Source organism: Pleurodeles waltl, chromosome 9 (assembly GCF_031143425.1).
Source record: "Pleurodeles waltl isolate 20211129_DDA chromosome 9, aPleWal1.hap1.20221129, whole genome shotgun sequence".
In the NCBI taxonomy this organism is placed as follows: Eukaryota; Metazoa; Chordata; class Amphibia; order Caudata; family Salamandridae; genus Pleurodeles; species Pleurodeles waltl.
In genome coordinates, this window is record NC_090448.1 from 793293768 (window position 1) to 793318345 (window position 24578).

Consider the following 24578-nt stretch of genomic DNA (forward strand, 5'->3'; position numbering starts at 1 on the left):
CTGCCTGGTGTACGTCGTTTTTTTCAATGCACACCAGACAGCGCCGGCGGCTAACGCCGGCTAACGTCATTGAATAAATACGGCGCCCGCATGGTGCTTCAGAATGGCGTTAGCCGGCGCTAATTTTTTTGGCGCAAAACTGCGTTAGCGCAGTTTTGCGTCAAAAAGTATAAATATGGCCCCAAGTATTCCCAAAATGACTCCCATTCCTCTGATGTAATTGAAACCCTGCTCAGGCCTAGTTTGAACACTGCTATTGTAAACTGCGGCTGATATCCTAACGACTAGTTGTTTATCCTAAGCCTATTTTCTAGATGTCCACTAGGTGGTGGTGGTGTATTTCTTTCAAGTTGAGGGCGTGTCACAAAATACTGATATTCTTTAACGTGAAAAGTGTCAATGTACTTTAGTATTTGAGCATTTCAAATACTCGTGAGGGTGCGAGGGTCCTGCTAATTTAGCATATTTGGACCATAGTGTTTACATATTTAGCAGTCACTGCTTTGAATTGATAGGTAATGTCTGTTACAGCGAAGGAAGTAAAGTAAACGTATTTTACGTTTCCGGTAAATTTCAGTGTCAGATCTGTTATCTTGTCCTCTACACAGTAATTACATTTGAAACGTTCTCACCACGAGAGAAAAAGTCTTAGATGTTTTCCTTGAACTAAGCCGCACCAGCCATAGTGGACTGTATAAAGGGGTTGCTTACCCAGCTTCTTTTAGACTTAAAATTCGGATGCCAGGGCTCAGGGTGCTGGTGGTCATAATGTCTGTAAAAAGGTCAAGCAGCACTAAGGGCAAAGAAGATCACAGGTGCATCTTTCAGACATTATCCTTAAATGTCTTGTCCTCTTCCCAAGTAATTTCTTTTGAGGAATACCAAAGCTGCACTGGCTTTCAAAGCCACAGAGAGAACAAACAAAACATACAAGAGACCACTAACCAGGGGCGGCTCCTCCATCAGGGCAGAGGCTGCAAACCTTTAAAAATAAAACTATAAAAAACTGTTTATTATAGTTTTATTTTTAAAAGGGGGGGCATGGGGTGACGAGCACTGAGGGGAGTGCACAGAGCACAGAGTCAAGGTGCTCAAAAGAGAAACCCCAAAGGGGTCTCAAAGCAATAGATAAGTCCCAAGGAGGAAGATAGGGTGTACCAAACGTTTACATGTAGAAAATTCCTTCAGAAGCCTGGGTGCAAGAACCTCGCCTTTACTAAGGCCTCCTTAAGGCTTGCAAAATGCTCTAACAGTAGCTCATTAAGCATGTAAGGTTAAAACTACTAGATTTCACTGAAATCTTTCCTAGAGAAACAGAAGTACAGAAGACAGATCACACTGCACAGGGGATACAAATTTAGAAGTACAGGCATTTTGTGACTGCCTTCAAGGCGGAAGGATGTCTGGGTCTCTGAACGGACTCAGCAGGGTGTTCTGGGACACCCTTGCTTTGCAGTACAACCCCTTTAATCTCCAAATTGATAGATAGGCATTATGAAGTAAACACCCTGAAGCCCAAGCGTGATAGTGAACCACAGCAGTGCTCAGTTTGTAACAGAGTAAGCCCCAGGGCCCAAAGTTCTCCTCAGAGATTAGCAGCCAATGCTACTGACTGTTGGCATGCTAAACACAAAGGCTGAGTAGTCTTCAGTCTACATGATGCCTCAAATCACCACCAGGTACTCTCTGCCCCTTGATCTCACCCTTGCAGGTTCCTACTCTCTCCCTTTGGCACAGTTTTTCCATCTTTATCTTCCTCCTTCTTTCCACCTTATGCGTTTTTCTCTCTCTCTCAATCTTGGTCAAAGTCTGATGAGGAAAAATAAGGTATGGTCCTTAACACTGAGAAAAGCTCACACACTAAATAGAGGACCTGAGTTAAATATATCAAAGTTTTCAATATTATAAAAAAAAACTGGAAACCCACCTAGGTTTGAAAAATTGGCTCAACTGAGGGAGAGCAAGTGGCTCCAGGTAGTGGCATCGACTCCTTGGAGTAAGTGTGACAATAGGGTGATGCCCCCTCTCCATCCTTGGTTTTAGAGAATGATCTAAAGAAACTCTGTACTTTCGAGGTGTTATGGTTAGAATTGAACTGATATTCTCAATACTTCTGACCCAGCAGTGTGGAGGTAAGGAGTGGAAGGGTGATTGACTGTAGGAATCTGATACCCTGATGAAGGCCGGTAGACCCTGAGTGGCTGAGATGGCTGAAACATGTTGATATGAAATGGTCATAAGGTGTCACAGACACTAACTTCTGCAGATCACCTCACTTTTGGTTTTAATCCTGTCAACGGACCAATTTAATAAGGAATTTAGAAGACACCTCCCTAGATAGTTTTAATTAGTTAGGATTTTATATAGCACATCCCATAATTCAGTTGTATCCGCTTTGACAAAAGCTTTCTAAACTTAAAAATCTCCACCCAAGATGTTGGTTGGCACCTGGGTGTAGTAGCGTGCCCAGTGATGAAGCATGCCACTACTTAGTGGGTGAGGGCAATTTTCAAACCTAGGTGAGTTCCCAGTTTTTTAAAATAAGATTGAAAACTTCTGTAGATTTAACCCAGGTCCTCTATTTAGTGTGTGAACTCTCTACGGTGATGGAGGTTGAGGACAGGATAGAAAATCTCCTGTCTTTTAGTTCTTGTGGTTGATTGGACCCCAACACTGAGTGCCAGTGGACATCATCTGCAACCGAGGGCCCAAATTAAGTACTGGACCACAGAAAATCTTCAAGCTGGAAGTAAGGGCATAAACTACGAAAGACAAACTCTGCAAGGCATAAATGGAAAACCACAATCACTTCTGCCTCCTCTTTCTGGATGTGAAGCTGCAGATGAAAAATAGGTTGAAAAGGAAGGAAGGGAGATCAGGCGATGTGGTCAAGGTGTCGCTAGAGCACCCCTCCTCTCCCAGGACTTAGAAACAGAAAATTTAAACCAAAACTTGGGAAGCTGAGCGGTCTTTGGAGAGGCATACAGATTGAGAAAAGGTGTCTTGATTTTCTGACAAATGGCCCAGAAGATATCTGAAGTAACAGATAGATTTTAGGGTGAAGGAAACACTGCTCGTTTCTCCCTGCCTCAAGACTATCCTGGTCGCTGATATGAGAAGTTTTGTGAAGAGCAGATTAAGTTGCGCCTATGACCCTGTGGAGGGGAGGACAGGGTGAGCGCTCCTCCTATGGGAGTCCCCGAGGCAACAAAGGAGTGCCCCGAGGGCACCAAGCAGAGCCGGGTTTCACCCGGAAGTGCTCTGCTAACGCCGGCATTAGAGGGAAGAATCAAAATGCTACAGGAGACCGCTGAATGCGCACAGCAAGAGACAGAGAAGAGTAAGAACGAGCAACTCGAGTGGCAAGAGGGAGACGAGGAGAGTGAACACGGTGTGCTACAGAAAAGACAACCATAGGAGCTAAGGAGAAAAGAGAAAAAAGAGGACGTGCAAAAAATAGGACAGAAGGTGAAAGGTTTCCCTGAGACACCAGACCTGCCGAGACAAGACCCTAAAGACCGGATCTACCAAGACACCTCCAGCCACGTTCCAGGAGGGACGTGGCTTAGCCAGTGTCTTCCACCAACTGGTCCACTGAGCCCCAACACCTAGGAGGAAAAAGAAGAGGAGACATAAGACAAAGACATTAACGAGGAGATGACCTATCCTGTGTCGCAGTATATATAAAACAGACAATAAAAACTGCATAAGGTTCCCTGATCCAAATCCTGTGAGCTATATTCATTTACCATAATACACCATCCCTATTCTACCCTTTTGCAAGTGGCGAGCCTTTTGGGAGACGATAAAACATGGAGAACCCCATCAATATGGAAAGCATTATTCGCCAATTAGCTTAGGGCCAAAGACACTTCCAGCTTGTAATGGAAGAACACACTCGTACTGTCCAGAAGGAAAGTGAGCATTTACAGGATGCCCTAAAAATACAGTCTACTGTGACATCGAGAACTCAATTGGCCCGAGAGAATGCAATTCACAAATTAACCGAGACCATTGCCAGTGCTGGGGTCCACTCCAATGTTCCAAGTTCGGTCCTTCAAAAATATCAGAAGGGAGAAGACCCCAATGCTTTTTTTATCAATTTCAAAAGAGTGGCATCCTCAGCTGCCTGGCCAAAAGAAAGGTGGGGTCAGTATATAGCCCATCTTTTAACAGGGGGACTCCAAAGCGCTTTTCAGGCTCTTAACGTGGGAGGTGAAACCCCATATATAGACGTAAAAACAGCCATACTAGAAAGAATGGGATATGATAAAGAACATTATAGAGTTAAATTCTGAAAAGAAAGATGGATCTCCTCAGAAAACCCCTGAGCCTTACACTATTGAGTGCAGGATTTAGCGTTCAAGTGGTTATGTCCCTGTGAAGTTACTAAATAGGAATTATTTGATAAAGTGGTTTTGGGGCAGTTTTTAGAAGGCCCTTCCTCTTAATACTCGGTGTTGGATAAGACAGAATATGGACATAACTACTCAGAAGGCACTGGACTTAGCCTGTGCCTATCAGCGTTCCTTTGAGCAAAGACAAGGGGCACCCCAAAATAACAGTAATGGTGTCAAAACAGGAAAAAAAAACATTGGTAACAGGCCCTTCCCACAAGGGGAACAAAGGAGGACCCAGATGGGAACATTCTAGTCAGAGAGAACTGTACCATCAACCTCAATGTTTTCAGTTCGGTGACAAATGCATCCAGGGTACAGTCTCACCAGTGGAAAGAAGATGAACAAGCTGCCATTACGTGTGTTCACAGTGAAACAAGAAAGTATCAAGTCGCAGTGGTAGAAGTAGAATGGAAAGGGCAGAAAGAGTGAGCGAAAGTAAGAGTCATTCCCCAACTGATAGAAGACTTGGTCCTTGGAACTGGCTATATTGACTTCCCATCCTTAATACAGGCAGCAGTCTATCTCCAGTCCCCACTCAATAAGACCACAGAGAAGACCCCTTTCTATTCGGTGGAAACACAGACATCGGAATCCCACTCCTTAGAGAAAGAACCTAGGAAAAACACTGGTAGAATACACCCTGCTAATATGCTATATTTTTCCCTGTCAGAACAAATGCCTGAAGAGAACCCAAGAACTCTGTCTTGTGCAGAGGGAAGATCCCATGTTAAAGCATGCATGGACTCAAGTAGTTCCAGACCCATCCCAACAGGTGGGTCTTTTTTTACAAAACATAGGGGTCTGTTATACAGGATTGTAAACACTTCAGAGGGATTTAAAAGACAACTCATAGTCCCACGTTCTTTTAGATCACAGGTTCTTCACCTAGCTCATAACAAAACAGGGGGACATTACGGTAGAGAGAAGACTGAGAAGTACTTGCTGAACCGATTTTATCAGCCCGGGGTTTATTCCTATGTTCGAAAACATTGTGCTTCATGTACCCGATGCCAATTAACCAAGCCGCACAATGTTCCCAGGGCTCCTCTGCAGCCCCTTCCCATCATAGAAGTACTTTTACGAGAGTAGGAATGGATCTAGTAGGCCCCTTAGTAACATCAAGTAAAGGCTACCAGTATTTTCTAGCTCTAGTGGACTAAGCTACTCGATATCTGGTGGCAGTCCCTCTGAGAAGCATGACCACCAACACAGTAGCACAAGCCATGATTGAATTCTTTGCGAGAGTTGGATTCCCTAGGGAATTACTTAGCGATCAGGGAATCCCCTTTAAGTTGAAACTTATGGCCGAGATCTGCTACTTATTAAACATCAAGCATCTGAGAACATCAGTTTATCATCCCCAAACAGATGGCTTAGTAGAAAGGTACAATAGCACCATCAAATCACTTCTTAAGAAAATGATTACCAACGCTGGGAGAGACTGGGATAAGAAGTTACCTTTAGTACTCTATGCTATTCGTACACATGAACAATCATCCACTGGATATAGCCCGTTTGAATTGGTGATTGGTAGACAACCCGGACATCTTCTAGATATGGCAGCTGAGCAATGGGAGGAAGTGCTAGATGAAGGCAAGGAGTCAGTAGAGTATGCCAGAGATCTTACAAATGACCTAGCAACTTTAAGGGACAAGGTTCATAAACACCTTCAGACTAGTCAGAACACACAAAAATGATTGTACAATCGCACTAGCCGATTAAGAGAACTGGCTAGAAATAGCCAAGTGCTTGTCCTGCTCCCAACTACAGATAAGAAATTACTAGTAAAATGGCAGGGACCCTTCAAGATTCTAGAACGCCTCAGTCCTGTTACCTACAGAGTAGCAATACCAAATACTAGACGAGATGGTCAGATATTCCATATTAACTTACTCAAAGAATGGATACCAGAGGAAGAAAGGTTAACCTCAGGGGAGCGTGCTGTGTCTCTCATCAGAGTCACTCAACCCCTAACTATACAGTTTCCACCAACCCTCTGAGTGATCAGGTTACCTACCCCCGTAGGAAATAACCTATCCCAGAGCCAAAGGAAAAATATTAAGGCTAGTAAAGGGCCATCAAGATGTATTCTTGACTCTCGCAGGGAAAACTTCCGTAATCCAGCATGAGATAAGGACAGATCTTTAAAAATAGTGAAACTACGACCATACTAGATCCCAGAAGCTAAAAGGGCAGCTGTAGAAGAAGAGGTGACAAAATGCTTAAGGGCAACATTATAGAACCTTCTCAAAGCCCTTAGTGTTCACCCACTGTACTAGTACCAAAAATGGATGGCAGTATCTGCTTTTGTATTGACTTTTGATGATTGAATGCCATCTCCAAATTCAATTCCTATCCTATTCCCTGCGTTGATGAATTAATTGACAGTTTGGAACAGCTGAATACCTTTGTACTTTAGATATAACTAGGGGATTTTGGCAGTTTCCCCTAGCCGCTACAGACCGAGAAAAAAATGCATTTTCCACACCATCAGGACTATATCACTTTTGAGTAATGCCGTTTGGGTTACATGGAGCCCTAGCTACTTTTGAAAGATTAATGCATCTTCTTTTGCGAAAACATCAACAATATGCAGCTGCATATCTAGATCACATAGTGATAAATAGCCCTTCTTGGGATTCCCACTTAGATCACCTTAAAACTGTATTGTGTACCAAGAGACAAGCGGGGTTAACAGCCAACCCAGAAAAATGCCATCTCGCCAGAAGCTCTATCCAATATTACTAAAGGTACCATGAAACCTCAAAAAGAGAAGATACAAGCCATCAAAGCCATTAAGGCCCCTTGTACAAAAAAAGAAGTAAGATCCTTCTTAGACTTGGTTGGTTATTACCAATGTTTTATTCCCCGGTTTGCTGAAAAGGCTGTTACCTTAACAGATCTACTGAAGAATAACAAACCCAACAAAATAAGGGACCTCATCGAACCAGAAAAAAACAAGTTTTGAGTATCTAAAGACATGTCTCTGCCAAGACCCCGTCCTCCGCTGTCCTAACTTCTCGAGACCTTTTGTGCTCCAAACAGATGCCTCAAATCAAGGCCTTGGAGCCTTCTTATCTCAACCAGACGGGTCCACCCTACTACATTCTGTGGTATACATAAGTCACAAGTTATCACCTCGGAGGCAAAATATCCCATCATTGAAAAGGAGTGCCTTTGTATCAAATGGGCCATTGAAGCCTTGCAATATTATCTTTTAGGCAGAACCTTTACTCTCCTAACAGACCACGCGCCCTTAACATGGTTGGCAGGACATAAAGATACCAATGCCCGTATCCTGCAGTGGTTCTTAGCGATACAGCCTTTTTAGTTTCAGACCTGTCTTATACAAGGATAACAACAGACCATAGCTGACTTTTTGTCCAGCTGTCCTAATCCACTCTGGCCTGATAGTCCAGACTCAATGGGGGTGTGTGGTGGAGGGGAGGACGCGGAGAGTGCTCCTCCTATGGGAGTCCCCGAGGCAACGAAGAAGTGGCCCGGGGGCACTGAGCAGAGACAGGTTTCACCCGGAAGCGCTCTGCTTAAGCCGGCATTAGAGGAAAAGATAAAACACTACGGGAAGCCAGTGAATGTGACAGCGAGACAGAGAGGAGAAAGAGCGAGGAACTCGAGCGGCAAGAGGATAGACGAGGAGAGTGAAGATGGCATGCTACAGAAAAGAAGACAAGGAGATAAGGAGAAAAGAGAAAAAAGAGGACGAGCAGAAAATAGAAGGACAGAAGTTGAAAGGTTCCCCTGACACACCGAACCTGCCGAGAGAAGACCCTTAACCGGACCTACCATGACACCTCCCACCACGTCCCAGGAGGAACGTGGCTTAGCCAGGGTCTTCCACCAACTGGTCCACCGCACCCCAACACCTAGGAGGGAAAAGAAGAGGAGACATAAGACAAAGACATTAACGAGGAGATGACCTATCCTGTGTCGTAGTACATATAAAATAGACAATAAAAACTGAATTAGGTTCCCTGGTCCGAATCTTGTGCGCTATATTCATTTCCCAGAATACCACCACCCCCATCTCACCCTTTTGCATTAAAAGAGGTTTGAGAGACCTGTACATGGTTCCTCCTTGACGATTTATGTATGCCATTATCACAAGATTGCCTGTTTGATTAGATCTTGTTGCTTTCCAAAAATGGCTGAAAATGGCAGCAAGTTAAAGCATCACAGACCGCTTCCATCAATTAGAACAATGATGACTCTCAATCAAGTTCAGTCTGCTTTGTACAGAACGATCCTACCCTACTAAACTGGTATTCATTGCCATTATGAATGCAAATCCAGGATGATGTAAAAGACTCTGGCAACAGACTATAAGTATTCAAATGTCTTCTGTTCCCATTTCAGTGTACGGTATGGATGAGGTGGGGTGTCGTCGTCAAGACTCCTTCATCTCAGAAATATACATGATGTCACCCAATTCACCCTTAGCCCAAATATGTCCATCTTGATTAATTCCTTGATTAACAATCTCTTAGCGAATGAAAGTAACATAATGATATATGTGTGTATTTCTTTGGCCGGTGATACCCAGTACTTCATTTGAGCTGGTGGTTGCACTGGCACTTATTTTTGAGGGCTGGCACTTACTTTTCTGCCTCAAGCATTTACTACGAGCAAAATACACATATGAAAAAGACGGAGGAAGAGAAAAGCGAAAAAGTGTCGCAAATGGAGAAATCAGAAAGCTGCAAGAGTGAGCTGAAGCTGCAGGGAGGGGCTTTAAATGGATTGAATAGGCCTGAGATGGTTTCAGGATTACCCTGCCTCAGTATTCCATGCTCAAACATTTAATTGCAGCAGCTGCGTGTTTCAGAGGAGAGCCTTGGGCCCTGGCAAGTTTTTATTTACAAATTGAGCACTGGCAATAACATATTCCTTGATCATTAAATGTATCTCTAAAATCAGTGCACATATAATTGGAGATAGAGGGTATCCTTATCGTGTACCCCGTTTTTTAAATTTTGGTCTAACATTATACTCTCAGTTTGTTCTCAAGCAGTAGGGTTGGATTAATTAACTTTAACCATTTCATCATAATATTCCCCAGTCCCAACCGTTATAGTGTTGCGAAAATATATTTCCAGTAAACCATGTCAAAAGCCCTCACCAAGTCTTTGCCTCCACACCTGGCACGGGTGTAGTGACAGAGGTATTACCCAAATTATGCATTAAGAGTCATATATTTACAGACGTTTTACGAACCCACGTCGATCTCAATATACAATTTTGGGCTGTTAAGTATTCGGTTAATAATAGCCCTACTAACAAATTAGCTGGACATGGGTATATAAGGGGGCACATTATGCCTATACTCTATCCGGTTTAGGAAGTGACACCATTAATGGCTTTTTAGTAGAGATGGGAAGTATACCTGCAGTATTTGCTGCTACATCTCAGTAAGCTTTTGCGCCAATGCATTTACATACATAGCATAAAACTCAATGGTTAAGACATTTCTTCCTGGAGATTTGCGTTTGCTAAATCGGCGTTTGATTTCCAGATTTTTTGAGCTATCAGTGGTTTCTAATGGTTCAATTTAGTCAGAGGTTTTGGGTCTATGTTTGCCTCATCCACCTAATCCCCCAGATCCTTAGCCTTAACCCTATCTTTTGCTGTGCTTATCGAATAACAACCTAAAAATATCTAATCAATCGGTGCTTGTGTAGCTCACCTCTCCTCCCCTCCGCTGTCCCAGGCACTTGTAATTGGAACTTTCCGTGATAAAGATGTGATCGGCCAGACTAACATTTCCCGTTTTCCCCTCTCCCCATGTTCTCGGTTCTGAGATCTCAGCATCACAATCTTTCTAGGGTCTGGACGTGCCTCTCTCTCATGTCAGTTACAGCTCCAGGCTGCACTTTTTGAGTGTGTCCAATTCCTTAACTATGTCCATTCGTGCTCCATATGCTGAAGGCTATCATTGGCATCCAATCACCACATTAAACAGTTCATTTGACGCTTTCCTTTCGTTACTCCTGAAGTTGTGCCATTACGGCCGAATTCCTTTCAAAACATAGGCCCAGATTCTCAAAGGTTTAGCACTAACCAACGCTAAACATTATTGGAATTCACAAACCATCGCAAATAGGTATTTGCGTTGGTTTGTATGGCAAAGTAATGCAAAGCAACGCAAAACACTGCTTTGCTTTACTTTGCGTCGAGGGGGGGCATTACATGGGTGGTACACAGTCATACCCGTGCTACCATCCATGCTTTTGATGCTAAACCCAATACTGAAACATCAGAAGAAACGGTTTAGCGCCAAAAATTTACGCTTTTGAAAAGCAGGTGTAAAACGGAGAAATATTTTAATTTCTGTCTGCTTTTCTGACTTTGCATGTGTGCTGCACTGTACAGCACACATATAAGTGGGAAAAGCATTTGCACTTGTGTAGGCATAGTATTTTATAAAGGAAGGATAACCTTCCTGTACAAAACCTATGCTAGACTCACACACACACCCTAGCACTATGGCACTAAGGTAGTGGTCTCCAAACTTTTTAATGCTGCGCCCCCCCCCCTGTTGAAAAATAAAAATCATTGGGCCCCCCTTCAGAATTTTTCACAAATATTTTATGAAGATGGCAATGTTTAAATATGTCTAGTTGTATATAAACATTGCAGTTAAGTACTGTTGCCGTTTTAAAAATGCAATAACATGTTTCTGCTTAAAACAAAACACTGTTATGTGTGAAATGCTTCTTTTGGCCAGAGCCTGGCACCCCCCTGGATCACTTGAGGTCCCCCGGGGGGCCCGCCCCCTAGTTTGAAGACTCCTGCGCAAAGGTGTGTGCGTGGCGCACAGCAGCTGAAATCTGCACCGGAGCTAGGGAAAGGGGAGGAGGGAGCCATTTCTATCAGAATATAGTGCTCTCCTGCTCGCTCCTTGTCACGCAACGCAGCTCAGCAACTTGGGGTGCAGCGCTGCGCTGCGTTGCATGTCACCTACCAGATTCTGGCCATAAAGTCTTCCTAGGTGGCTACCTGGCAGGGGCCCATTTAAATCCCTGTAACAGTGCGTTATCATCTGGTGTCTTTTTGCAGAAGTTTTCAGTCTATGAAAGTGAGGTATTAAATGATCTTCAGCTAAATATCTTGACCAATCTGGCATTGAACATGTGAATAGTAGGACGGTGTCATCTGAACACGTGCGTATTTTGCTGTCTGTTTATATAGCTATTCTAGGAGGCATTAGAGCATAAACACTAACAATAACTCTACTTAACCTAACTTATCCATCACAATAACACTGTGTTCTTCATGACCTAATATAGGCTAATGAACGAAGAAAGGGTATTCTGGGTCTCGCCTACATCGATGCCCTGCTGTACCCTGTGTTAAACAGTTGTCACAGGGACCTCCATTTTAATGCAAGTGAGTTTATATCTCAACATTATTTACGTCCCTAATATTCCAGGTCAGGAACCTATAAATAAGATTCAAAGTCAATATAATCACTTTCACTGTGGGCAATACTTTTGTTTGAATGCGGGACTGGCTAAGGATAGTCATTTGTTCCTTGTCCCCACATCAACTCGAATATAAAAACATCAGTTCTTTTCCACGGAAGCACCACCCTCAAAGACCCCATTTAAAGTGATTCCCAACTGTACCCGCCAAGGTGGCAGAACAACAGCTTGCCCCATGAAAACAAAAGTCATAGACAATACATCCGTTCTGTCTCCCACAAGATTATTTCTGCAATCCAGAGATCCATTCGCTAAATCAGTCTATGACAGCCCAGTCTCCAGGCGAGCTCCGGTCCAGGGCCGCATTCGTATTAAATCGTCTGCGGATCTAGGGATCACTTCTGGTGGTTCCTCATCATCTCCCATCATATGATCCCAGTCCATTTCAAATGGTATTGTTAAACTTCGTACACCTGTACTCAGGATGATTTCTTGATATGTCATGGGATCACTCCATTTCGGTTTAATCACTTGGGGTCTGGTGAGGGGAGCCTTAATGTCCAATTCTGTATTCATCATATCATACTTCATTTCGGTCCGTGAAGAAATAGGATTATCCATCTGCTTTTACTTTGTCATGCTGGAAACAGGAGCATATCTTACAGCCCATGGTATGCCAATCGTCGTTCTACCACGACAAAGGTTGACTGTTGCTGCCATATTGCTGTCATGTCATCGGGAAATATAAAGACCATGCATACATTTTTATACTATGATCTCCACTCTGCAAGTTCCATCTGTATTCAAGGAAGTGCACTGTTTCTGCAAAATCTTTGACGTATTCCTCCAAATTGACGGTGTTCGAGCGTTGCTTTTGCAGCGGACCCTCGGTTTCATTCACTCTAGTCTATCAACAATTTGCATTGACTGTCTCTCAGGAAGCATGCATTATTGCCACCTTATCAGTTGTGTGCTCTAGGGCCTCCCTGGTGTCCAAGATGGCAGTTAGGATTCTGTTCAGTGCTTCTGTTTGATGATTCGTTCGGTTGCCTCCTCATTGTTCACAGTTCTGGCATGCATCCTTATGTTAGTGTCCTGTGTCGTTGCTGGATTCCAGCCTCAGGGCACTCTCATAACCTAGTGCCTCCCCAACTCTCTTCATAGATAGGTCAGATCTGGAGCCTAAGAGGCCCATGAGCTGGATACAGCTTATGGGCCTCTGACTGGAATTACAGCTGCGGGTCAACTAATGCTTATTTTGCAGGTAATAGGCTTAGGAAAACAGCATTATGTAAAGTCATAAGGTTCTGGTGTATCACTGTGGAGCAGTCATCTCTGTCATCTGAATGCTCCTCGTGAAGGAGGATTAATTTTATGTTGGGTCCCTTTATCAAGTGCTAGATGTTGCATCAACTCCACTTGTCACTTCATCCTAGTGTTCAGCTTCTCAGGGAGGTAGATCAGAGTTTCATGCAGTACCTTTGAGCATGGACTGAGGTCTAGTTCAAATACGGTGGTCAACTGCCGCTTTCATTTTTTTAAATGTTTATTGACTAGCATAAACAGAGTTTTCCTGCTTTATATTATGGCATTTAATATCAAGAACAAGAATTGGACATCATATCGAGGGAACAAAGCAGTTCAAGGAAAAATACGTATACAACATCCCAGTCCGTTTTTCTGGTCATTTGAAGGTGTTCAGGTGTATGAGTATACCAACCCTGGGGATGAGACATGCACAGTTAAGCTCAGTAAATAGGAGTGGAACAAGCCCCAGATATCCTTAGGGAATGTCTGGAGATCATGTTAAAGTATCAGCGCGGTTCTAAGACTGTTTATGGTGAGTATTTTGTTTTGAAGCATGCTGCGTATCATGGAGAGCAATAATCTTATGCAGTATGTAGGGCCTGATTTTGATTAGTTTGGGGGATTTTATAAGTGTTGTATTTTTTGTAGTTTGGAGTGTGTGAGTAGCGGCTCGTGGGAGGGAAAAGGGGCGGCACGTAGCAGGGGAGGAGTGGGGAGACAAAACATAAAAAAAATACATATAATGAAAAAAAACTTACCATTTCTGCTCCGCGTCGCGCCTCGCTGCTCCCGTACGCTCCTAGACTGGACTGCAGGCACAGGCTCCCAGCCTGCTCTGCGTCCAATCCTAATGCTGCTTTCAGGCTGCATTAGGATTGGACAGAGCACCCAGCCAGGGCACTCGGTGACAGAATGGAAGTCTCTGCCTGCCCAGTGCTCCTGTGTGCAAACATACATGCGCACTAAGGGGAAGTGCTGCGCACTCCCCCTCATCCCCGTCACATCCCCATGGCCCCGCCCCTTTCACTTAAAAACGATAATAAACATTGTTTTATAATAAAGGTTTGCAGCTGCTGCCGCTGGCGTGGGGACGACGCTCCTCTGCATAGTGGAGGAGCTACCCCTGAGTGTGTGGATTACAGAGAAGGTTATCTTCTTGTAATCAGTCTGCTTTGGTGACTTAAATGGACATCAGAGCTTCTTGATTTGGAGCCTCGCTTAGCTCAGCATTGTTTATAGCTGTGTGTGGTAGAGCAGGGGTGTTTAAACTGGGGGGCATATTTACAAACCCCTTGACACGCCAGTGCATCACTTTTTGTAACGCACCGGCTGCGCATAGTGCAGACCCATACCTATAGAGCCACTCAAAGCCACTTTGTGTGGCTTTTCATGGCTTCACATATGCTGTAAGGCAACGCAGCGCAAGTCGCTGTGTTTCCTTACACTGCACCAGGAAGGCGCTTCTTGGGCATTGCATTGGGTGGTCCCACGCATCACCCATAGGTTTTGATGCATTCCCATATTTACAGAGATCTGTAAACCTGGGAATGCATAAAAACTGTATGCCTCCCCAGGGCCCCTTCTTGCACAAAACAACCCTGCCAACAACACAGATACCCTTGCATCATGGTGCAAGGGTGCCTGCATTGGTGTTAGGTAGCAATATGTGCACCAGCTCAGGGGCCAAGGACAGAAATGCACCTCATCTTCTAAATACAGTGCATTTATGCCCTTTCAAATTGGTGTAGGGCAGCATAGCAAAAAACACTTGCAGCGCTGCCCTACGCAAATTCCTTGTAAATATGCCCCTTGGTTTTTAATTGGCCAGATAGGATAATTAGAAGTTCAATTTATTTTTGTCTTGTTGGACAAAGTAGATGGGAGAGTGATAAGGTGGTAAAGTGAGGTGAGGTGAGGTTTCCTTTCTCAGACCTTGCAATTGATGACTCTCCAATTGTATGGTACAGTGGTCAGGAGTTAGGGTGCTCACACTTAAAGACTTGGTTGGACAAGTATTGGTGCTAGATGTAGTTTTTCCACTTCTCTGAGAAGATGATTTGGTGGCATCCTTCTCTGCGCCTTGGTATGGACTGCAAGTTTGGTGATATGTGCAGCAGGGCAAGGCTTCTCCTCTCCACACCTTCCATTTGAGGCCTGTTGTCCAGGATGTTATGCACTTGTTGTTTTTCACTTTGAGACGACTTTTCAGTGTAATTAATTTCAGTGATGTTAACTATAGGTTTCCTGTAGGCCTGGCTGCTTGTTTTAGTAACATATTTTCTCTGCAAGTGCAGCATAGGGTAGGTTATTGTACCCAGGGCCATTCATCAAGGTCTTCCTAAAGTCAACTCCTCTAGATTTATATGGCATAAACCTATACACAACCTGGACCATATCTCACTACTTTCTGGATGTACCAAGAGTCAGAACTGTGCACTTCAGTGACTATTTTTAAGTTGCCACTACCAAAGCACAAACATCCATGCCTTTATTCTTGCAATCTGAAGTGCTCCTTTTTTAACTCCAGGAAGCTTCTGAAAACTTCTCTGCTTGAGAAATAGGATATAGATTATTGTGGTTTCCCTGGTTATTAAGTGCCATTAAACTTCGGTGTATGTTGCGCTATGCAAATAAATGATAAAATAACATGATATGTAACTGTGTTTTCTTGAGGATTATAAGTGTGAATGTGAGAAGGAGGTGAGTGAAGAGAGTAACCTATAGATGAGGCAGATTCCTTCTCCAGTTGGATTATAGCAGCCCATCATGGTTTAAAAGTACCTTTATCCTCCCCAACCCCCACCACTCCACCCAAAGCCTCCAAGCCATTGAGAAAATGCCAGAGTGGTAGAATGGCCCATCCAACCCTGCCTGCTAACATGAAAGAAAACCTGTGATCTGTGCCATTTAAAATGTCAAATTTCACTCAACTGTGCTACTCTAAACCTAACACTTCAGCCCTAGAATGGGGTGCATGAGACTGCACAGTCACTCCCATGTTTTGCGTCCATTACTTACTGTTAATGGTATTACTCCTAGTCCTACTCCCTCGCATTCCTTAATAACCAGAGGCCGCTTTGTCTCACCTTGACCCCTCCCTTTCCCTTTTAAAAACTCCACCTGCCCAAACCCCTCCTGTACAGAAACAAGCCAAACAGCAACTCAGTTGTCCTGTACCAGGAGGATGGGAGGGAACTGTAAGGAAGGTGAGGGAGTAGGACTAGAAGTAATGTCTGTGAGAAAGTAGCCTCTTTCTAGCCTTGTTACCCCCACTTTAGGCCTGTTTTTGAGTGTATGTCAGGGTGTTTTCACTGTCTCACTGGGATCCTGCCAGCCAGGGCCCAGTGCTCATAGTGAAAACCCTATGTTTTCAGTATGTTTGTTATGTGTCACTGGGACCCTGTTAGTCAGGACCCCAGTGCTCATAAGTTTGTGACCTATAGGTATGTGTTCCCTGTGTGATGCCTAACTGTCTCACTGAGGCTCTGCTAACCAGAACCTCAGTGGTTATGCTCTCTCATTTCTTTCAAATTGTCACTAACAGGCTAGTGACCAATTTTACCAATTTATATTGGCTTACTGGAACACCCTTATAATTCCCTAGTATATGGTACTGAGGTACCCAGGGTATTGGGGTTCCAGGAGATCCCTATGGGCTGCAGCATTTCTTTTGCCACCCATAGGGAGCTCTGACAATTCTTACACAGGCCTGCCACTGCAGCCTGAGTGAAATAACGTCCACGTTATTTCACAGCCATTTTACACTGCACTTAAGTAACTTATAAGCCACCTATATGTCTAACCTTTACCTGGTAAAGGTTAGGTGCAAAGTTACTTAGTGTGAGGGCACCCTGGCACTAGCCAAGGTGCCCCCAAATTGTTCAGGGACAATTCCCCGGACTTTGTGAGTGCGGGGACACCATTACACGCGTGCACTACATATAGGTCACTACCTATATGTAGCTTCAAAATGGTAACTCCGAATATGGCCATGTAACATGTCTATGATCATGGAATTGCCCCCTCTATACCATCCTGGCATAGTTGGCACAATCCCATGATCCCAGTGGTCTGTAGCACAGACCCTGGTACTGCCAAACTGCCTTTCCCGGGGTTTCACTGCAGCTGCTGCTGCTGCCAACCCCTCAGACAGGCTTCTGCCCTCCTGGGGTCCAGCCAGGCCTGGCCCAGGATGGCAGAACAAAGGACTTCCTCTGAGAGAGGGTGTTACACCCTCTCCCTTTGGAAAATGGTGTGAAGGCAGGGGAGGAGTAGCCTCCCCCAGCCTCTGGAAATGCTTTCATGGGCACACATGGTGCCCATTTCTGCATAAGCCAGTCTACACCGGTTCAGGGACCCCTTAGCCCTGCTCTGGCGCGAAACTGGACAAAGGGAAGGGGAGTGACCACTCCCCTGACCTGTACCTCCCCTGGGAGGTGCCCAGAGCTCCTCCAGTGTGCTCCAGACCTCTGCCATCTTGGAAACAGAGGTGCTGCTGGCACACTGGACTGCTCTGAGTGGCCAGTGCCATCAGGTGACGTCAGAGACTCCTTCTGATAGGCTCCTTCAGGTGTTGCTAGCCTATCCTCTCTCCTAGGTAGCCAAACCCTTTTTTCTGGCTATTTAGGGTCTCTGTCTCTTGGGATTCCTTAGATAACGAATGCAAGAGCTCATCCGAGTTCCTCTGCATCTCTCTCTTCACCTTCTGCCAAGGAATCGACTGCTGACCGCGCTGGAAGCCTGCAAAACTGCAACATAGTAGCGAAGACGACTACTGCAACTCTGTAACGCTGATTCTGCCGCCTTCTCGACTGTTTTCCTGGTGGTGCATGCTGTGGGGGTAGTCTGCCTCCTCTCTGCACTAGAAGCTCCGAAGAAATCTCCCGTGGGTCGACGGAATCGTCCCCCTGCAACCGCAGGCACCAAAGAACTGCATCACCAGTACCTTGGGTCTCCTCTCAGCACGGCGAGCGAGGTCCCTTGAATCCAGCAACTCTGTCCAAGTGACTCCCACAGTCCAGTGACTCTTCAGTCCAAGTTTGGTGGAGGTAAGTCCTTGCCTCCCCATGCCAGACTGCATTGCTGGGAACCGCGACTTTTGCAGCTACTCCGGCCTCCGTGCACTTCCAGCAGAAATCCTTTGTGCACAGTCCAGCCTGGGTCCACGGCACTCTAACCTGCATTGCACGACCCTCTAAGTTGTTCTCCGGCGACGTGGGACTTCTTTGTGCGACTTCGGGTGAGCACCGTTTCACACATCCTCGTAGTGCCTGTTTCTGGCACTTCTGCGGGTGCTGCCTGCTGCTGAGAGGGCTCCTTGTCTTGCTCGACGCCCCCTCTGTCCCCAGACGCAATTGGCGACATCCTGGTCCCTCCTGGGCCACAGCAGCATCCAAAAACACTAACTGCACGATTTTCAGCTAGCAAGGCTTGTTGGCGGTCTTTCGGCGGGAAAACACTTCTGCACGACTCTCCACGGCGTGAGGGATCCGTCCTCCAAAGGGGAAGTTCCTATCCCTTGTCGTTCCTGCAGAATCTTCAGCTTCTACTGTCCAGTAGCAGCTTCTTTGCACCCACAGCTGGCATTTCCTGGGCATCTGCCCATCTCCGACTTGCTTGTGACTTTTGGACTTGGTCCCCTTGTTCCACAGGTACCCTCGACTGGAAATCCATTGTTGTTGCATTTCTGATTTGTGTCTTTCCTGCAGAATTCCCCTATCACGACTTCTATGTCCTTTGGGGAACTTTAGTGCACTTTGCACTCACTTTTCAGGGTCTTGGGGTGGGCTATTTTTCTAACCCTTACTATTTTCTAATAGTCCCAGCGAACCTCTACAAGGTCACATAGGTTTGGGGTCCATTTGTGGTTCGCATTCCACTTTTGGAGTATATGGTTTGTGTTGCCCCTATCCCTATGTGTCCCCATTGCATCCTATTGTAACTATACATTGTTTGCACTGTTTTCTAATACTATTACTGCATATTTTGGTATTGTGTACATATATCTTGTGTATATTTGCTATCCTCATACTGAGGGTACTCACTGAGATACTTTTGGCATATTGTCATAAAAAATAAAATACCTTTATTTTTAGTATATCTGTGTATTGTGTTTTCTTGTGATATTGTGCATATGACACTAGTGGTACTGTATGAGCTTCACTCGTCTCCTAGTTCAGCCTAACTTGCTCTGCTAAGATACCATTATCTATCAGCCTATGCTGCTAGACACCCTATACACTAATAAGGGATAACTGGGCCTGGTGCAAGGTGCAAGTACCCCTAGGTACTCACTACAAGCCAGTCCAGCCTCCTACATTTAACGGTAAGTAATGGATGCATTACCTCCTGTCCATCCCTCATCTTCCTTCTTAACCAATGAGACAGACCAAGTAAGCAACTGAGTTGCAACACAGAAAGACTTTAATCACATTCAATTAGGACACAAAAACACCCCAAAACCCTGTGCCCCAAAACTGCTTCCAATCGTTCCAACTCAGCAATTCTATAGTGCTGAACAAAAGTGGAGGGAGTGGCCCAAGTAGCCACCCTACAAATCTCCAACACAGAAAGGCCCTGCAATTCAGCCACCATAGCCGCCATACCATGAGTGGAACGGCCCTGAATCCACGGAGGAGGTACCACCCCCTTCAAAGCATAGGGCAGCAACACCATAGACCGGATCCATGGACTCAAAGAAGAAGTAGAAGGCTTCTCCCCTTTCCTAGCTGGACCAAAATTCACAAACAAGGAATCCCCCTTCCGAAAAGAAGCAACAACCTTCAGTTAACATACCAAAGCCTGGCACGCATCTGGACAATGCAACCTGTATTCCTCTTCAGAGGAAGGGGCCGGACAAAAAGCAGGCAGGATCATCTCCTGGAGGGCATGAAAAGCCAAATTCACCTTAGGGACAACAGAGGGAACCGGACAGGGACAACCCGATCTGGAAAAATCTTACAAAAACAGAACTTGCAGGACAAAGCCCCAACTTCTCCAAACGTCTGGCAGATGTAATAGCAACCAAGAAACAAGTTGTGAAAGTCAAATGTTTCAAATCAATTTCCTCCACAGGTTTAAAGGGTGGACCCAGCGAGACATTTAACACTAACTGGAGATTCCAAATAGGAAAAGAGAGAACAGGTCTATGAAACAAGTTCAACAGTCCCTGGAAAAAATGTAGGCATCAAATTCCCCTCATCCTTCAAATTCTGCCAAGGACCCTGAAAAGCCTGGATCAAAGCCTATTGCACCCGCAAATTAGCCACATACAATCCCATGCGGGCCCCATTCTACAAAAACTACATCACCAAAAAGAGAGAAGCAACTGTAGGATCCACCTGTTGCTGCAAACACCAAGAGGTAACACCTTCCACTGATGAGCATGTCGTAGTTTGGACTCTTGCTCTGGGCAAGACTGCTGGTTAAAGGATGACAGTACTTTTGTTTGGAGGCGACTATGTCTATCCTGCAACAAATCACAACTGTTGTCCCAACCTTACCCGCTCACTAGCAGCACCTCACCAGAAACACAATAGTAAAAGGTGATTTGTGACAGCCTTTATGCATGGACTTGAGAATAAGACATCTCAGGGAATGTCGTGGTTAAACGGAGATTACCCCTTTCTCACAGATATATCATGTCTCATACAAACACAGGCAATGACAAAGATACAGTAAAGTTTCAATAGTTTTTATTTAACATAACTGCAATTTGAGGTAAGTTGCATTGGCTGCAATGATTAGGATAGTGAATAATGCAAAAAACAGAACTGTGAAGATGAGAGTCATTATTACAAAGACCCCCACCATCTTGCAATGAATAAGGAAGACATACGAGATGTACTATGCCCTAATACCCTAATGTGAGCGGCCTAACCTCCTACCTAAAGGAGAGCTGGGTTCGCTAAACCTAATCTGCCAATGCCATGTCCATGAGTGGAGCCCCCAACCCTCGTTACCTTAGAATGAGGTCTCTATCTCAGACTCCGCAAGGACACGAAGACTGGGTCAGCGTCATGACGACGGCCAGCATCGATATCAGCGATGCCCTCTGGTTTGAATCCTTCTGATTATCTGTCTAAAAAGCGATGTATTTATACAGATCTACAAGGACCCCTGAGGTAGGTGTGTTCCCAAACAATAGATAACAGACATGCTTGGGACGGCAATTAATATACTGTAAACAATCCCTCGAAAGTATAGAGAGGGAAAATCCCTAAGTGTGAACACCTACTGTTTGTTTGTCTTTGTTGCTTGAGCTTGACGCCTTAGCGCGGTGACACTGATAATGTAAATCATAACAAGTGGCCTAACTATAAACAAGGCAGCCATATTAGAAGAATTAAATAATTAAATGGGCTAAGACAGAGCAAGTTAAGTAGGTTAAAAGTCACTAGGTGACGGGGGCAAGAGTCTGCAAGCCAGAGGCTAAGCTAACACCTGTTATCCCATTAAAACGAACTAGGATTCACTACACCCTCCCCATTGCCGTAACAGGTATGACGAAGGTACAGGAACCCAAACACTAAAATTGCTCTGAACTAAAAAGCTAAAAGCATTAAAACGAGCTAATTTTTTTTCAAATGTGTTAAAAAGGTAATAAAAATAATTCCGCTCAAATACATACAGAGATGTTAATGTCAACCATGACAAGCACAGCGTAAGTAAGTCGATTTAAATGCATAATTTTTAATCGGGAATGGCAAGCCAATTCATCAAACTGTTTGCTGTATGCATGATCTTGAAGAGTGTCATCGAAGTCACCAACCAATGACCTCAAAAAAGAGTCAACATCATCTGGTGTTAAATTGAGTGCTGGGCGGACAAACAGATCCACAGAGCAGTAGTGAGCAGTACTTTCTGGTGTGACGTCATTCGTTGCAGTGTCCTCGTCCATGGTAGAACTCAAAACGGAAGGCTCATAGGTGGCCTCGCGGAGCAACCTCAGTCTCAAGGGGCATGACTGTGTATGAACCCTCATCGGGACATCAGCAGTTCGTGGTCCACAGGAGATGTCGGTACAACAGCAAGACAGACCATAGGCAGATGTTCAAAGAGACACCATATGCAGCGGAAGACTGGTTGTACGCACCAGAGAAAGGGCCGAAATGACAAAAACCAGTCATGCTCCAATTCCACCAGCAAGGGTGCACTGAAGATCCGAACCATGCGTTCACGGCACAGTGGAGTTGGTGGGAGCGGCTCCATTGCTCTGCGTACCTGAAAAGAAACAACCACTGCAAATCAGAAGGAATAGCAGTAGTAGTCCGCCAATCAAAGCCAAAATAATTGGAAAGCCACCAAACACACTTGAAAAGAGCGAATCGATGGCTGACGGGATGACTCCGAAGACAGTCTGGAAGATGGACACGAAACCAGACCCGACAGCCTTAAATAAATTAACAATCCCAGTGGTGCTCGAAGCATTGAATATTCTGGATACCAGTTCTCCAAAGTGCTTGGGGAAGTTGGTATTTGATAGGGATTGTATTTTAGCTGATGATCTCGCAATCTGGAGAGCATACGTCTCCTTTGCAGATGTGAAGGCGACCTGTTTTTGAAACAATAGCGCCTTTAGCCTGCTCAGCTTCTCATAGTTCACATTAATAGTATCTATGTGGGGCCAATGTCAGATAGTTTTATCTCTCGTGTCGGGGGAAACAAAACATGTCCACAACACGTAACGACCTTTGAGACAGAGATTGCGTAGGCAATTCCTGGTGGCATGCCGCAACAGCTTTGATCATTCAGTACCACATAACTTCCATTGGAAAGTACATGAAATACCAGGCGAATCAAAGGGACGGGAGTACCCTTCAGCAAACAGGCCAAATTAGCGACCCCCGCATTGCAAAGACCGTGAAGGGACACCTGCTTGCATATCATGGAATGACGAACAGCAGTCTCACATTCGCTTCCGCTAAGAAAAACCTCTGTTTCGCCGTTCAGACATTTATAGTCAAAGGGCTACTCCCACTCGTCCTTAATATAGCTATCTCCTAGTTGCTCATACCTTCCCACTGTAAGATGTTTCACGCAGCTTGAGAAATGAAAGTTCGAAATGGATAAATTAATTATGCCATGTATGAGCCAGATAGTTGAAGGACTCTCTGCTACCGTGAAGGGCAACTTATCTAACTTTTCTACATGAAGCATGGTGAAACTAGCCTCCCTTTTAGCCATTGTCTGTTGTTCTCTGGAAAAATTAAAAGCAGTGAAGAATTCACGCCTGTTAATATACTTCCATGGAATGCGGCCATGTTTCAGTGTCTGTAAAGTCCATCCCAGCTGCATGATAGAACGTAGCTGTGTTTGCCCATGATATAACCGGGACAAGCCTGTCTGAGTGATATCAATAGCAGACAACACTATATTTGATAGTGAATAAATCCTGTTGGACAGTGTATTCATGCCGTTGTCGACAACTGGTAATGCCTTTTCTAAATTTTATTTTTCCAATTGCCTTAAACGCACAGCAGCCTCAATCTGGGAAAGTTTCTAAATTTCATTGTACATAGAATATAAAACCTTTTCGAACGCTTTTTTCTAGGACCAAGCAGAAAATCCTGCAAGTATATATTTTCGGAAAGAGTGTTCAGATGTTGCTTAACTGCGGCTAACGTGTTGGTCTGTACCCATTGCTGGCACAGCTTACCCACACTGTATGTTGTAACTATACCTGTATGTTGACCCGATATAAAGCGAGGATCTGGCATGTTAATTGAAAAAACCCCTGAAGAGTTCAAAAAACGCGCTTGACACTCATTAGTGTCAGTGGGCCTTATTAACCAACCGCCGGGACTGGAAAGAGAAGAATTATAGGTACCAGCCTTAACCATTGCATCTAGCCTATCCTCGGTGATATTAAGGAAGTATTGCCAATCTTTAAATCTTGCCGGAGTAGGGATATCGGGCGTGTTCAAGTCTTTAATTTTTGCTAACCCCGGACAGGATGTCTGCTGAATTGTGTCATTTAAGAAAATCATTTGCACAGGAATCAGGCATGCTCGAAATAAAGCCTCCCTACCCTGTATCTGCCAATCTTGTGTTCCCCATACACTTTTCAAATCAATAGTGCTCTTCCATTATTCGTAAACCTTCAACTGCGAGCCGGGAAACAAAGGGATCTGAATAAATCAGTTTTGTATCAGTTAGCAAAATTTTCCTAAATTGTGCCGGAGGTATTTTAAAATAATATGACTCTGCTTTTTTTGTGTCATGCCCAGAAAAGTATGTAAATTTATCTCTATAGTACTTTGGGCTCCCCACCGGTGGTGTAGAACAGTGTTCCCACTGTGTGTAGTTTAATACTGGCCTGTATCTAGTGACACGGTGTAGGTAGTAATGTCCCCAATTGTTATTGTCTAACAGAGACACTGCCCACGTCTTGTTCCTCAACAGTGTTCTCAAGTATACTGCCATTTTTAGC